This window comes from Peromyscus californicus, unplaced genomic scaffold, assembly GCF_007827085.1.
Source record: "Peromyscus californicus insignis strain IS unplaced genomic scaffold, ASM782708v3 Scaffold_11__1_contigs__length_118956290, whole genome shotgun sequence".
Classification (NCBI taxonomy): Eukaryota; Metazoa; Chordata; class Mammalia; order Rodentia; family Cricetidae; genus Peromyscus; species Peromyscus californicus.
The window spans coordinates 5,978,930-5,992,443 of record NW_026294402.1 but is presented as its reverse complement, the minus strand read 5'-3'; the positions used below and the strand labels follow the sequence as shown (position 1 = coordinate 5,992,443).

Below are 13,514 nucleotides of genomic sequence, written 5' to 3'. Positions count from 1 at the left end.
TTCTTAATAACGGTGGAAAACATGGGAAGGGGGTTTGTACAGATGACTGTTCTGATGGTGGGAATGTAATTATTTTTGTTCTGTTTTCCAAACTTTCTCTAACATTTCACTACTGTTTATGCAATAATGATAATTTTTAGTAATAACACAACTGTTTCTCATGGGGAATACAAACTCTCCAAGAGGAAAATTCCAGATTTACAAAACTAACACAGTTAAATTCAAAATCTAAAGGAATGTTTAGAAAAAGATAAACAAAAACAAAACAAAACAAAGTCCTCACAGGACTTAAAATGACTCCCACACAGCCGAGAATAGTGGGGGAGGGGTGGCAGTTTCTTTAAGGGAGGGCTGACCATGTTTCCGTGGATTGCCCAATGCCCAAGCCTACATGATCAGCACAAACTGAATTCAGTGGGTTACACACAAAAAAAGAGGATAGGATGTTGAGGGAAGTGTGTGTGTGTGTGTGTGTGTGTGTGTGTGTGTGTGTGTGTGTGTGTGTGTGTGTTTCTGGAAGGGGTTAATGGAAAAAATAAAGATAAATATTATCAAAATACATAGTACGCCTATATTAAATTCTCAGAGGGTTAGTAGAAATACATTAAGAAAGAAAAAACTTAAAATAAGGACTTTTATATTAACTTTGTGTGGCTTTGTTGCTTAAGGCAATTTTTTTGAAACATTATTGATAAGTTGTGTTTATTTAACACATAAGCTTTTAACAACTTAAAATACATATGTAAACAGACCTTCCATTATTCTTTTCTTACAATATTTTACTGTAAACATTTTCAGAATGCTCAAAACTTGTACAGTTACAATGAACTACTATATAAAAATTCATTTTCTATAATTGTATAAATTTTTAAAGGCTTCTCTAAACTGAGTCGATACTACAGTTTCAATATAACTTCCCCTCTTCTTCCTCTATGTATGAACATGTGAAATCTTCCCTGTTACAGTCTTGCATTCGGTGTGGCTCGTTTGTTAAAATGAACGAGACTATTCATAGATTGTTATTAGCCAGTCTGTAGGTTTCATCATGTTCCCTCTGTGTCCTGTGTCTGTCATACTTCACGGAATGAATGGTTTCATAACAGTTTTGCGTTTGCCAGGATGCCATGGGGGTTAGGACCACGTGGTCTGTAGGCTTTTCCTATTGGCCTTTTACTTAGCTATATTCATTTGGTGATGTGGTAGCTCTTGTAATGTTAACCAGTTAGTTTGTCGGGTTTACTTACATGTTTGGCCTGTAATGAGTAAAGTTACTACAAAGATTTGCCTGCAAGGCTTACATGATTTTTCTTTTGCCTTTTGATCTGAGAGAGTAGTACATCAATTGATTTTTAATGATTTAAAAATTTTAAATATATTTATTTGGTGTGTATGAGTGCTTGACAGTATGTATATGTGTATAATGTGCATTCTGGTGCCTATGGAGGCTGGAAGAGGGCACGGGAACCCCTGGAACTAGGGTTTTATAGATGGCTGTGAGCTGCTGTGTGGTCACTGTTGAAGATATTTTTATGCATTTATCCAGAACAAAAAAAAAATCCACAATGGACTTAAAACTAAAAAACAATTAGCTTTATATCCTTCCCTGACTTCTTTCAGTAATTTCAGAAACTTTCTGGATTGATCCAATCTGTTAACTCCAGATTAACCTTAATAACAGCAACAAAGAAATTATCTTCAGGTGTTTATTAAATGAGGGTGATGGCCAGAGAATATCATTGTTCCTTTTATAGGACATGAGTACAGATAGACTTGATATTTACATTCAATAAATTATTGAGTGAAATAGTTAATATGTATTCATACATATATAAATCTTAGGTGCCAAAGAAAATACAAACATCAAAAAGGTGAAAATCCAGCTGGTACTGATTTGTGCCTGTAATCCCAGCTGTTCAGGAGGCTGAAGCAAGAGGATTGCAAAGTCAAAGTGTGTCTAGTCTACAAAGTGAGTTCAAGGCCAGCCTGGGCCACTTAATGAGGCAGTTTCTGAATAAAAAGAAGAAAGAGGGCTGGGGATAAAGCAATTGTCTAGAATGTGTGAAGCCCTGGATTTGACCCAGTGTATTATAGTTACTTTTCTTTTGCTGCGAAAAAACACCATGACCTGGCTGGGCAGCGGTGGTGCTCACCTTTAATCCCAGCACTCGGAAGGCAGAGCCAGCAGGATCTCTGTGAGTTCAAGGCCAACCTGGTCTACAGAGCGAGATCCAGGCCAGGCACCAAAACTACACAGAGAAACTCTGTCTCTGAAAAACCAAAAAAAAAAAAAAAAAAAAACCAAAAAAACAAAACAGAAAACCATGACCAAGACAACTTATATAACAGGAAGAGTTTACCTGGTTTTATCGTTGCAGAAAGAGAACAGCCCATCATGGCATGCTCCAGAGGAGAGCTTGCCTGGTTTCAAAGTCTTTGGCACAAGGGCAGGACAGGGAGGAGTGGATGTTGTAGATAAAGTTTAATGACAGCTGGAATACCAGGGCTTTCTCACAGAAGACATCAAGTATGCATGTGGCAGCTTGAATTCCTTTCTACTCAAGGGCCTTCAGAAGGCACGTGTCTCCGATTAGACCGGTAAACACGCTGGCAGAAGCTACCGCTTAACAATTGCAGAGTGTTCTTTCCTTCAAGAGACACATAAGAATGGTCTTAAAATTTTAGCTAAAGACTTTATTATTATGCCTATGTATATGGTGTGTGTGTATGTAGGTGTTCATGCCACGGCACTTTTGGAGTCAGGTGATTCCTTTGTAGGGTCAGCTCTCTCCTTTCACCTTGACGTGGCTTCTGCAGATTGAACTCAAGGCCGCCAGGCTTGAGTGGCATGTGCATTTTCCTACTGATCCATTTTGCCAGCCCTATAAATAATAACTAACTGCCCTTATATTATTTTGTGTAGACTTTAATTATATTTTCTCACCTTGAAGCTGATTTTTAAGGTTAGAATACAAAGCAGTGGGTTTTGTCATGGCATCTTCATATGTGTGTCATTCATTATACATTGTTCTTACTCACCTTCCCCAGTCTTTATTTTTTAATTTTTCAATAGAAAGCTTGTTTGTAAATAGTTCTAAAGTTAAGTAATGATGTTTTGATGCCTCTTAGAAGGATCCAGATTTCTGTCTGTTATTTTGTGTTCCTTCAAAGTCAGGACTGAGTCTTGGTTCTAAGATTTGTGCGCAGGTCTTTCCGCTTTAGAGCTTGTATAGCTTACTCTCCGAATACGGGCTACTTGGGAGAAGTAGGTTCTATAACTCAGTGCCACTGGATTTTGGGGGCCTCTTTGGGGAGCCTGGGAGCTTTGGGGAGGGTTTATTTTGACTATGGAAGGCCCTGGGTGCCTGCTGTTGACTCCCTCACTGGAAAGCTGCTGAAGGAAGACTGTTGGTGTTGCCCCCTGCCGGGGCCAGTCAGCAGGCATGAGGATGCCTGGCTCTGTGTTGGGAGGAACACACTAAGCAGAACTTCTCAGAAGTGGCTTTCTCGGAGAGATCTTCTCTCACCCGTTTAATGAAAGTCAACAGCTGTTTGGTTCCCTCTCCTGCGCTTTGGCCCTGTCCCTTTCTCACATGTATCATTCTTCACTATCTATCATGATACATGTTTTATTTAACTTTTTTGTTGTGCCCTCGTTCCCCTACCCCACTTTTGAGACAAGGTTTCAGATGATGTAGTCCAGGCTGGCTTTGAACTTGTGATTCTGCTGGTTCATCCTCCTTAGAGCCAGGATTACAGATTTGCCTCACTCACCAGGTTTGCTTGTCTTGACCTCTTTTGTTTCCCATATAATCCCTAGTACCTAGGGCAGTATTCAGCAAAGGCTGAGTGAACAAAAGTTGAGTAGCTCTTAAGGGTTTGAAACAGGTAGACAGAGTTCTTATGCCATTGCTCCTGCAAACTCACACCGCAGATACATTACCATTGTCCTGGTTAATTTTATGTCAACTTGATACAAGCTAAAGTCATCTGAGAGGAAGGAACCTCAATTAAGAAAATGCCTCCATTAGATTAGGCTGTAGGCAAGCTTCTAGGGCATTACATGATTTCTCCGTGTAGCTTTGGAGCCTTTTCTGGAACTCACTCTGTAGCCCAGGCTGGCCTTGAACTCATAGAGATCCCCTGCCTCTGCCTCTGGAGTGTTGGGATTAAAGGTGTCACCACCACTGCCTGGCATTTTCTTAACTGGTGATTGATGTGGCAGGGCCCAGCCCACTGTGGGTGGTGCCATCCCTGGGTTGGTGGTCCTGGGGTCTATATGAAAGCAGGCTGAGCAAACCAATGGGAGAAAGCCAATAAGCAGCACCACTCCATGACTTATGCATCAGCTCTTGCCTCCAGGTTCCTGCCCTACGTAAGTTCCTGCCCTTACTGCTTCTGATAATGAACAGGTATATGGAACTATGAGTGAAATAAACCCTTTCCTTCCCAGGTTGCTTTGGTCATGGTGTTTCATCACAGCAATAGTAACCCTAACTAAGACAGCCACAAAACAAAAAGCTGTAAATGCAGGCTTTTAATTGCAGCTGGGTACAATGAATCATGCTTATCTGGATTGGGAGGATCTCTTCTCTGAGTTCCAAGGTACATATTAACTCCTTTAGGATGTTTTTGGGCATGCTAGAGAGGTCTTGTGATCAAGTCAGATAGTAAGGCCTCCAGAAGGCCCTGACAAAAGGGACTGTGTGCATACACAGGGAGCTGCATCCTTGGCTTAGTGAGTGTCTAGGTCTTGTTCATGGTGTTCCTCTCCCCCAAGACACTTAGCATAAGCCTCAGTTTTGCAAAGGGAAAAACAATCTCCAGTTCCCTCCCTGTTGCCCAGTCAGATCTAGCATCTAGAAAAAAGCTTCATGTGTTGATGATCTAACATTTGGATCTCAAGTCTGTTAGGGCACAGGTCATATTAATTAGCAAACCACAAAGGCTGTCGATTAGCTTGTTCACATACTTCCTGTTACTCCTAATGCAGTCAACCTCCATGGACCCAGGCAACATATGAGTATGGAAAGCCTGGGATTTAACACACGCTTTCACTTGATACAAACTAAGTGTGGACATTGTGGGTAAGAGCTTTGATCTGCAGTTTACCTACTGAATTCAAATCTAGGTGCAGACTCCAGCTAGCTGGGTGTCTGTATTCAGGCTGAGGAGATGATCATACTCAACTCCTGAGAAAACCGTGCAGGTGCAGAGTAGCAGCTCTTAGCAAAATGCTCAGCACAAGCTAAAGGCTTCCTAAATATTGGCTTAAAAAACAAAAACAAGACCACTTGATGTACTTGTTCTTCGTGCAGTTAAGAAAAGAGAAAGGCTTGTGGGGCTTAATTCTCAGCACCCATTTTAGTGATGAAGGAGTTGCTGAGTAGAATAACAAAGACATGGGGATAAACCCCAAATTTCTGAGAGATCAAGCTTTCCTGGTGTGTGAGCATACATATATATTGACACACTCACACACACAATTGAAATGATTTTCCCATTGGTTTATAGTCACTGTACATTGTACTGGAGTACACAATGACATTTCATATATGTATATGCTGTACTTTAAATATACCCCTTCCCTTTCTTAGTAATTTTAAAATGTACTTACGCAAATTGGCAGTGCCTCCTGCAGACTATCTCCCAGTGAAGCGTCTCCCTGCAAAACCAAAGGTCCTGGGGTTGCCCTTCCTTTAAAGAAACTTTGTCTTCGGACCACAGGTTTCAGTGTCACCTGTAGTGATTATCTAGCTCTGGTCTTTAACCTCTGATGAAACCAGGAGAAAAGATCACATGCTTAGCTGATTTTAAGGGAGCAGCCCTGCATCCATTAGAAAGTTTTAGAAGATAGGAGTATAATCTCTCAATGTCTCTCATTAGTTTATAGCTCTAAATGTTTAGAGGCTTGTGTGCGCTAGCTGGTCTGAGCAGTTTTACCTAAGGGAATATGTGAGAACAAAGAAATGTCAAGACATTTTAATAAGAAGAGCTAAATATTCTTATCAAATCATCACTAAAGCCAGTTTCACAAACAGTGATTTTAGATGGCCTGGTGGGGGCAGGGATCACAGGTTATCTCAAGACCCCAACATTGCCCTGGAACTGAGTTCCTTTTTTAAAGTTACATCAGCAAACCTTATAGTCTATTCTGTTTTGCAAGAATTTTTGAGACCCTTGAATTGCCTTCCAACATTTATGTTGATACTGTGGTTGGATGTGAGATGTCCCCATAGGCTCCTGTGCTTGAACTTCTGGCTCTCAGCTGGTGGTGTTCTTTGGGGAGGTTGTAACACCTTCAGGAGCCTGGGCTTAACTGGAAGAGGTGAGTCACTAGGGGAGAACCTTGAGGTTTATGTTCTGGCTTCCTGTCAGATCTCTGCTTTCCAGTCTAAGAAGATGTGAGCAAGCAGCCCTGTACTCCTGTTGCCCCAGCAGATAGTGACTCCTGCCATCATGCCGCCCTCCAAGCAAGGAGCCAGTAAATTCTTTCTCCCTTACATTGCTTGTCAGATATTTGGTCACAGTGGTGAGAAATGTAACTAACACTAAGACTCAATTTAAAAAGTGTGGGGCTAGTGAAATGGCTCACAGGTAAGTTCAGTCCTGGGACCCACGTGATGGAAGCCACCAACCCAGCTACAACCCCTTTAATCTACAGTGGTGACCTGTCTGCACGATATGCTGGTATAGGCAATAGTGGCACAGGAGTTGTTGGAGTCACCAACCACTGTCTGATTGGGTTTAAGGCCCACTCCATAGGATAAAATCCATGCTTGACATTGCTTTGGTGGCCAAGAACCTGAGACTAGACAGATCATGTACCTAAGGGAAGACCAAATATTGTTGTTCTGCTAAAGCTGCAGTTCTCAACCAATGGGTCTTGACCCCTTTAGGGGTCATATATCAGATATCCTGCATATCATATTTACATTACAATTCATAACAGTAGCAAAATTACAATTATAAAGTCACAACGAAATAATGTTATGGTTTGGGATCACTACAGCATGAGGAACTGTATTAGAGTCACCGCACTAGGAAGGTTGAGAACCACTGTGCTAAAGGAGCATATCAATATAATGGCTCCTAATGACATTCTATACAACATGCTATACTCATAGAGCAGCGTCTTGCTCAGCCAGCATCAGCGATGCTTCATCCTGAAGTAGGTGGGAAATGATACAAAGATATATAACTGGAAAGTGTACAGAGAGTGAGAGGTCTTGGAACACTCCCTCCTAAATGGGATGTCTTCATCAAACCCCTCCCCTCAGGGCTCAGGGAACTATGGGGAAGAGGGGGTGAAAAGATAGTGAAAGTCGGTAGGCATGGAAGAAACCAAGGAAACAGTGTCTTCCAGACACAACCGGACTGAGGCACACACGAACTCACAAACTGTGGCAGCATGTACAGTGCTCGCACAGGTCCAAGTCAGATGAACCCCCAGCACTGAGAGGGGAACTGAACCCAGATCGTTAGGGCTCGGGATTAACGTCCAATTGGTAGTTGCTCGAAAGGTAAAATTAGTTTCTCCAACGGAGTCTCACTGGGTATACAAACCACACTTAGAGGAGGCCCAATGCCCAGCAGTAGATGGCCAACACAAAACAAACTCAGTGGGACTTGGGAGATGCTTTGTCTCATGATGCTTTGTCTGGGCCTTTTTTTAAACATTGTCTTTTGCTTATATGTTAGCATTTACTATTTTGTGTTTTTGTGGGTTTTGTGTGTGTACATGTGTATGTCCCTGAGTGTGTGTGCCCCCCACTCCACCCCTGTTTATTTTCTAAAGAGAAAAAGAAGGCATGGAGTTGGATGAGGAGGTGGGGATGATCTGGGAGGAGATGGAGGGGAAACTGATCTGAATGTACCATTTGAAAAAAACTTTGTTTTCATTTTACAAAGGAAGAAAAGAAAGTAAGGGGAGAGAGAGAAAAGAAAAGAAGAGAAAAAAGGAAACCGTGCTTTCCAGTGTGGACTTAGTAATTCTGCTTTTAGCATAAACACCCAGAATCTATATATGACTTACAGGCTCAGGACTCTGCTTCTGCTGTGGGGGTTGGGGTGGGCTTGGAATCCACTGACTCAGCTGCCCCTGTGCTGAGGGGGCCCTCTACCCAGTGTTAAAGTCTGCCCTCCTGTGCCCTGAGAATTTTCTCCTTCCTGGGATAAAACGGCTGGGTAAAGCAGCCTTAGGCCAGAGAGATTTATATTGGCTCCAAGGACACAGTCCTTCCTGGTGGAGAAGCCTGCAGGCTCCTACCAGCTTGGCCTGGGGTAGAGAGCCGGTGGTGTGGATTTCTCACATCTCTGTGGGTCAGGAAGCAGAGAGCTCAGTCTGGACCAGGTCCGGTAGCTTGCCCTCTCCTTCTTCCAGCTGCACCTCCAAGGGTTCCACAGCTACCACTGTCTGGGATCAAGTGTCCAAACACATGAGCGTGTGTGAACACTGCACTGGCCAGCCATGACGCACGGCTAAAGGCATTTATTTGTTTATTGTGACAATTATTCCTGATGGCTTCAGAATGCCTTTGTGTAAGAACAAAATTAGTTTGAACCGATGTGGTTCTCTTGTTTTGTCACTGTCTTCTAGTCAGGAGTGACTTGAGTCACATTACAGAAAATGACATTGTATCAGGACATTCTGAAGTTTTCTGATTTTCTTTCTATAGTATTAAAAAAGGGTTTACTTTTATTTATGTGTATGTGTTCGTGTGTGTGTGTGTGTGTGTGTGTGTGTGTGTGTGTGTGTGTGAGAGAGAGAGAGAGAGAGAGAGAGAGAGAGAGAGAGAGAGAGAGAGAGAGCCAACAGAGGCCAAAAAAGGGTATAGGGTTCTCCAGAACTGGAGTCCCAGGCAGCTATAAGCTGTCTGATGCGGCGCCGGGAACCAACCAAACTCAAGTCCTTTGCAAGGGCAGCCTCTCCAGTCTGTTTTCTGGTTTTCTAAGCTGAAAATATCCATGAGGTAGAGTGTCTGGTAAAGGCTGAGACAGAGTTGCTCGTTTGCTGCTTTGAGTTTCTCAGAACTAGGATGCTCCAATAACAAGCGCAGAAACAGAATTGAAATGTGCGGCAAGGGCTGTGTGGCCGAACAACTGCAGACAAAACAAAAGGGCTGCCACGTGACTGGGGCGGGGCCGCCACGTGACTGGGGCTTGCTAGGGTCCAGGTCTACTCAGTTCAGTGGTCTGACTGGATGGGAAACTTTACCAGCTGACCCTTAGGATCCACCGCCTCACTGTCGCTGCAGTGTAAAGACTAACAGAACAGCCAGGCAGTGGTGGTGCAGCCTTTAATCCCAGCACTCAGGAGGCTCAGGCAGGAGGATCTCTGGGAGGCCAGCCTGGTCTACAGAGTGAGTTTCAGGATAGCCAAGGTAACACAGAGAAACCCTCAAAAAACAAAAAACAAAAACCACAACAACCAAAAAAGACTAACAGAACAATTTCTTCATTCATATATTGTTGTTTTCTACTGTGAATAGTCTTTAAACATTTTATATTACATTTGTCTGTCAATGTTTTTATTGTGTGTGTGCACATGTGCATATTTCTTTTCTTTTTAATTTTCCGGAGCTGAGGACTGAACCCAGGGCCTTGTGCTTGCTAGGTAAGCGCTCTACCACTGAGCTAAATCCCCAACCCCACATGTGCATATTTCTATATACTACTGTTCACATGTGGAGGTCACAAGACAACTTGTAGGATTTGTTTCTCTCCTAATACCATGTGGGTCCTGAGGAGTGCAGTCAGGTTCTCAGGCTTGCTGGCAAGAACTTTTGCCCACTGAGCCAGCTTACCGGCTCTTCTCCTGTGAATATTGGATGAGTTTGGAGTTTGTTACTAAGCACACACATGCTGTAAGCCCCAGCTGTTTGGTTTCTCTGGGTGGGTAGTCCCTTTTGTCTTCCGGCTTCTTCCTTAGGAGGCCTGCGGAACTCTGGAAGAGGAGAGCCCATGAGACGGCTCATGCTCAGGACCCACGCGGTGGAAGGAGAGAAGTGGCTCTTGACCAGCACAGGTGCACTCCCACACAAATAAAAATGTTTAAAATACATGAACTCTGGCGGAGGAAATTCCATAGGTGCCTCTAACACAATCACGCATGTCATCTTTATCTTCACACATGAAGCCTGAATAATTCAAAGTCTTGCAGTGGCATTTAGAAGTTAGACCTGTGGGAGGTTGGGGCAAAGATCAATGACAGGATTGAATTTTAATTGGACAGGAAATGTTGTTGTGTGATCCAGTGGCTGTCTCTGTAATGCAGAAAGGCTTGTGTACATGCTCACACAGCTAAGGAAGTGCTCGAGTTTTTTTGTTGGTTTTTGAGCTGGAACATGTCTTTCCAAAAAACATCTTGAATCAGTTTTGCTGTGACCACTTAGGTGTGATCTGGGAGATGCTTGATTTTATTTTGTTTAATAATTTGATCAATTTTGGGGGGAAGCCTTGGTACATTTAGACAAAGAATGGAGATAAGGAAGTCTTATAGTTCTGTGACAGTTGGGAGCATTTTTCTTCCTTTATGTGGTCATGTTCTGCCACAGCTTCAAAGTCTGTGCATGCTAGGGCTTCCCACTTGTCACCCGAAGAGGCCCTGGTGGGAGGATTACCCGGTGGAATTCCCTTGCTGCATTCTTGGAATCATACCGAGTTGAGAAACCCCGAGGTTCTGTGCACATTAAAATTCGTAGAAAGCTCTAGGGCTGCTGCCTCTTTCTTAGCCAGGGTGATAAAGGAAACCTAGGCTGTAAAGAGTCACAGTCCTGGAAGTGTAACCCTCTCTCCCCTTTCCAAACACTCCTTTCGTCATATTTTACAAGCAATCCTTTTGCTGGGCATGGTGGCACACGCCTTTAATCCCAGCACTCGGGAGGCAGAGGCAGGTGGATCTCTGAGTTCAAGACCAGCCTGGTCTACATATTGAGTTGCATGAGAGGCAGGGCTACACAGAAAAATCTTTTTTCAGAAAAAAAAAAAAAAGTCCTATGTAGCACCTGTTACAGAGAACAGGACTATGTTTCCATAGCCTGAAGGTACTGTTCAATTTCTTGAAAAAACATCTTTATGTTTTATGGTCATAACCTAAGCACATTTGCTCCCCACCCCATTCCAAATGGTACATGCACTTGGCTTACATAAACAAAATCTCCTGCCCCAACATAAATGAATAAACAAACAAACCAACCAACGTACAAACACTCAACAAGGCACAAAAAAAACACATCCTCCTCTTTCCCTCTCCCTTTGATCAGCACTCACACTATTTAATCCCATGGCAGGAATCACTCGGGATGGAGAAACAAGACGAAGACTAGTCTGAGGCAGGTCTGGAGTCCAGTCAATAGGCAATGGAAGTATTTAATATGAGCCAGTGGAGGCTGGAGAGATGTCTCAGTCCTTTGCTCTCTGCTCTGAGGATGGGAGCTCAGTCCCTAGCCTGTGACAGGTGCTTCCCACTGCCTGGAACTCCAATTCCAGAGGTTCAGTGCTATCTGGCAGCTGCAGACACACACACACACACACACACACACACACACACACACACACACACATAAATAAAAATAATGTAAATTCTTTTAAAAAAGTAAACGGAGTTGGGATTGGAAGAGGCCGCCATCTGTCCTCAACCAAGCCAGTGAGCGCCTTTGGAAAAGCCTAGGGAACAGTTCCGCATGAAGAGTAAGTTAAAAGACACTGAGGGGCATGATTGGATATACCAGAGTATAGAAAACAAATGTAAAGTGTGTTTAGAAATTTGGACATGGCCACCCTTTAATGATGAAACAAGTTTTGCTAATTTTATTCTGAATGATAATTGCCATATGGTTGTATGATGATGTCACACACCTGTGCATGCAAGGTGGCGGCTCCTGTCCGGATACATTCGTTTTTACACCTGTTAAAGCTTGGATCTAGGCTGTTCCCAAAGATACAACATATTAAAGACTTGATCAGCAGCCTATGATTCTACTAAGAGGTTGCTGGCGCCTTTAGAAGGAGGGGTGCAGTGGAAGAAGTTAATCTTTAGAGGCAGATCATTGGAGGGGATATTGAAAGTGGCCCCTCTATGCTTTCTGGATACCTTGAGGTGAAGAGGTCCTTAACAGGAGCTCCCAGCAGGATGGGCATGTGACTAGAGACTGAAACCATTAGATGGATAGATAGATAGATAGGTAGATAGATAGATAGATAGATAGATAGATAGATAAACAGACAGACAGCAGAGAGGTTGGAGGTCAATGGAGATCAAACCCCAGGCCTCAGGTTGTCTAGCAAAGCATTTGTACCATTTGTCTGCCCCTGCCTTGGGCTGAAACCTTTGAAACTGAGCCAAAGCAAACCCTTCCTCTCTTATTAAGGGTTTATCTCAGATACAATTTCATAGTGATGAAAAGCTAGTGTATCTATGAAACAAAGTGCTCATTTGGAGGGTTTGATGGGATGGATGAGGTAGAGTATGGACAGGGCTTGCTACCTGCTGCTAATCCTGCTGTCATCCTGACATGAGGTTCTCATCATTTTAATTCTTAATGTAGCTTGCGTTTCACGAGCTCTGAGTTCCCACGGGTTTTGTCTTGGTGACCACAATGGTATCTTCCTGTCAACACAGCTACCTGTGTTGGTCATGTGGCCCATCCTGACTTTGCTCTCCATTTACTCTCGTCACCCACATCTGTGTCGGGCCCAGAATTGCCCAGCCCCGAGTCACAGCTTAATTATTTGTGACAAGACGATCTCTACTTTCTTTAAAATTTAAAGCAGAAAAAAAAATTAATGCGTATTGAAACTTCTTACATAGTCATAGATTAGTGTTGATCAGATGCTGGGAGAGGGTTAGAAGAGCCTCACTGTACTGAAATGACTGCCTATGTTTGCATTTCTCTCTTTTCTTTTTACAACCTCACATACCGTAAGCTGGCCTTGAACGTGCAATACTGACCTTGAACTCTTGATCCTCCAGCTTCCATCCCCAAGTGCTGGGATTACAGGTGTGGCACCCAGCCAGGCTCTCACATAGACTTTCAGAGCCTGACTTACCCATTGATCAGGCTCTTCCTCCTCCTTCTTGTAAAGAAGGCACATGGTGATTTCTTTCTCAATAGGTTGTAGATTGTAAACTGCCAAGTAAGAATCACTTCAGAACCTTTATTATGTTTCCACATGGTGTGCAATTGCTAGATGCCAAGGACTTTGTTTTTGTGCCCAAAGTATCCCCCTTATGCCCCGCTTCCCTGCACACACCCTCAGTGTTCAGGGTCGTTGTTAGTTGTAAGGCTACTGTAGCAGCCTCCAGAGTTGACAGTTGCTGACTGCGCCATGTCCATTCTAATACTTCATAGGCGATCATTTACATATGTTCCCCCTGGTCATCTTTGGTGCTAATTATGGGGAGCGGGAGAGTGGAAAGAAGAATTTCTTTAATGTAGACTGGAACTTGAATGTGGGAAGGACTCACATTCACTGAGACAACCAGAGAAATTTGTCAGGTTAGGTGCTGCTGCTGG

The 13,514-nt window shown here is 43.3% G+C and overlaps 1 protein-coding gene across 1 annotated transcript in view; it reads left to right on the top strand.

The window, feature by feature from the left end:
- The window catches only part of Arhgap42 (Rho GTPase activating protein 42), a 236,703-nt gene that overhangs the window by 22,359 nt on the left and 200,830 nt on the right, over positions 1 to 13,514 (top strand). The gene's annotated exons all lie outside the window — the stretch shown is intronic.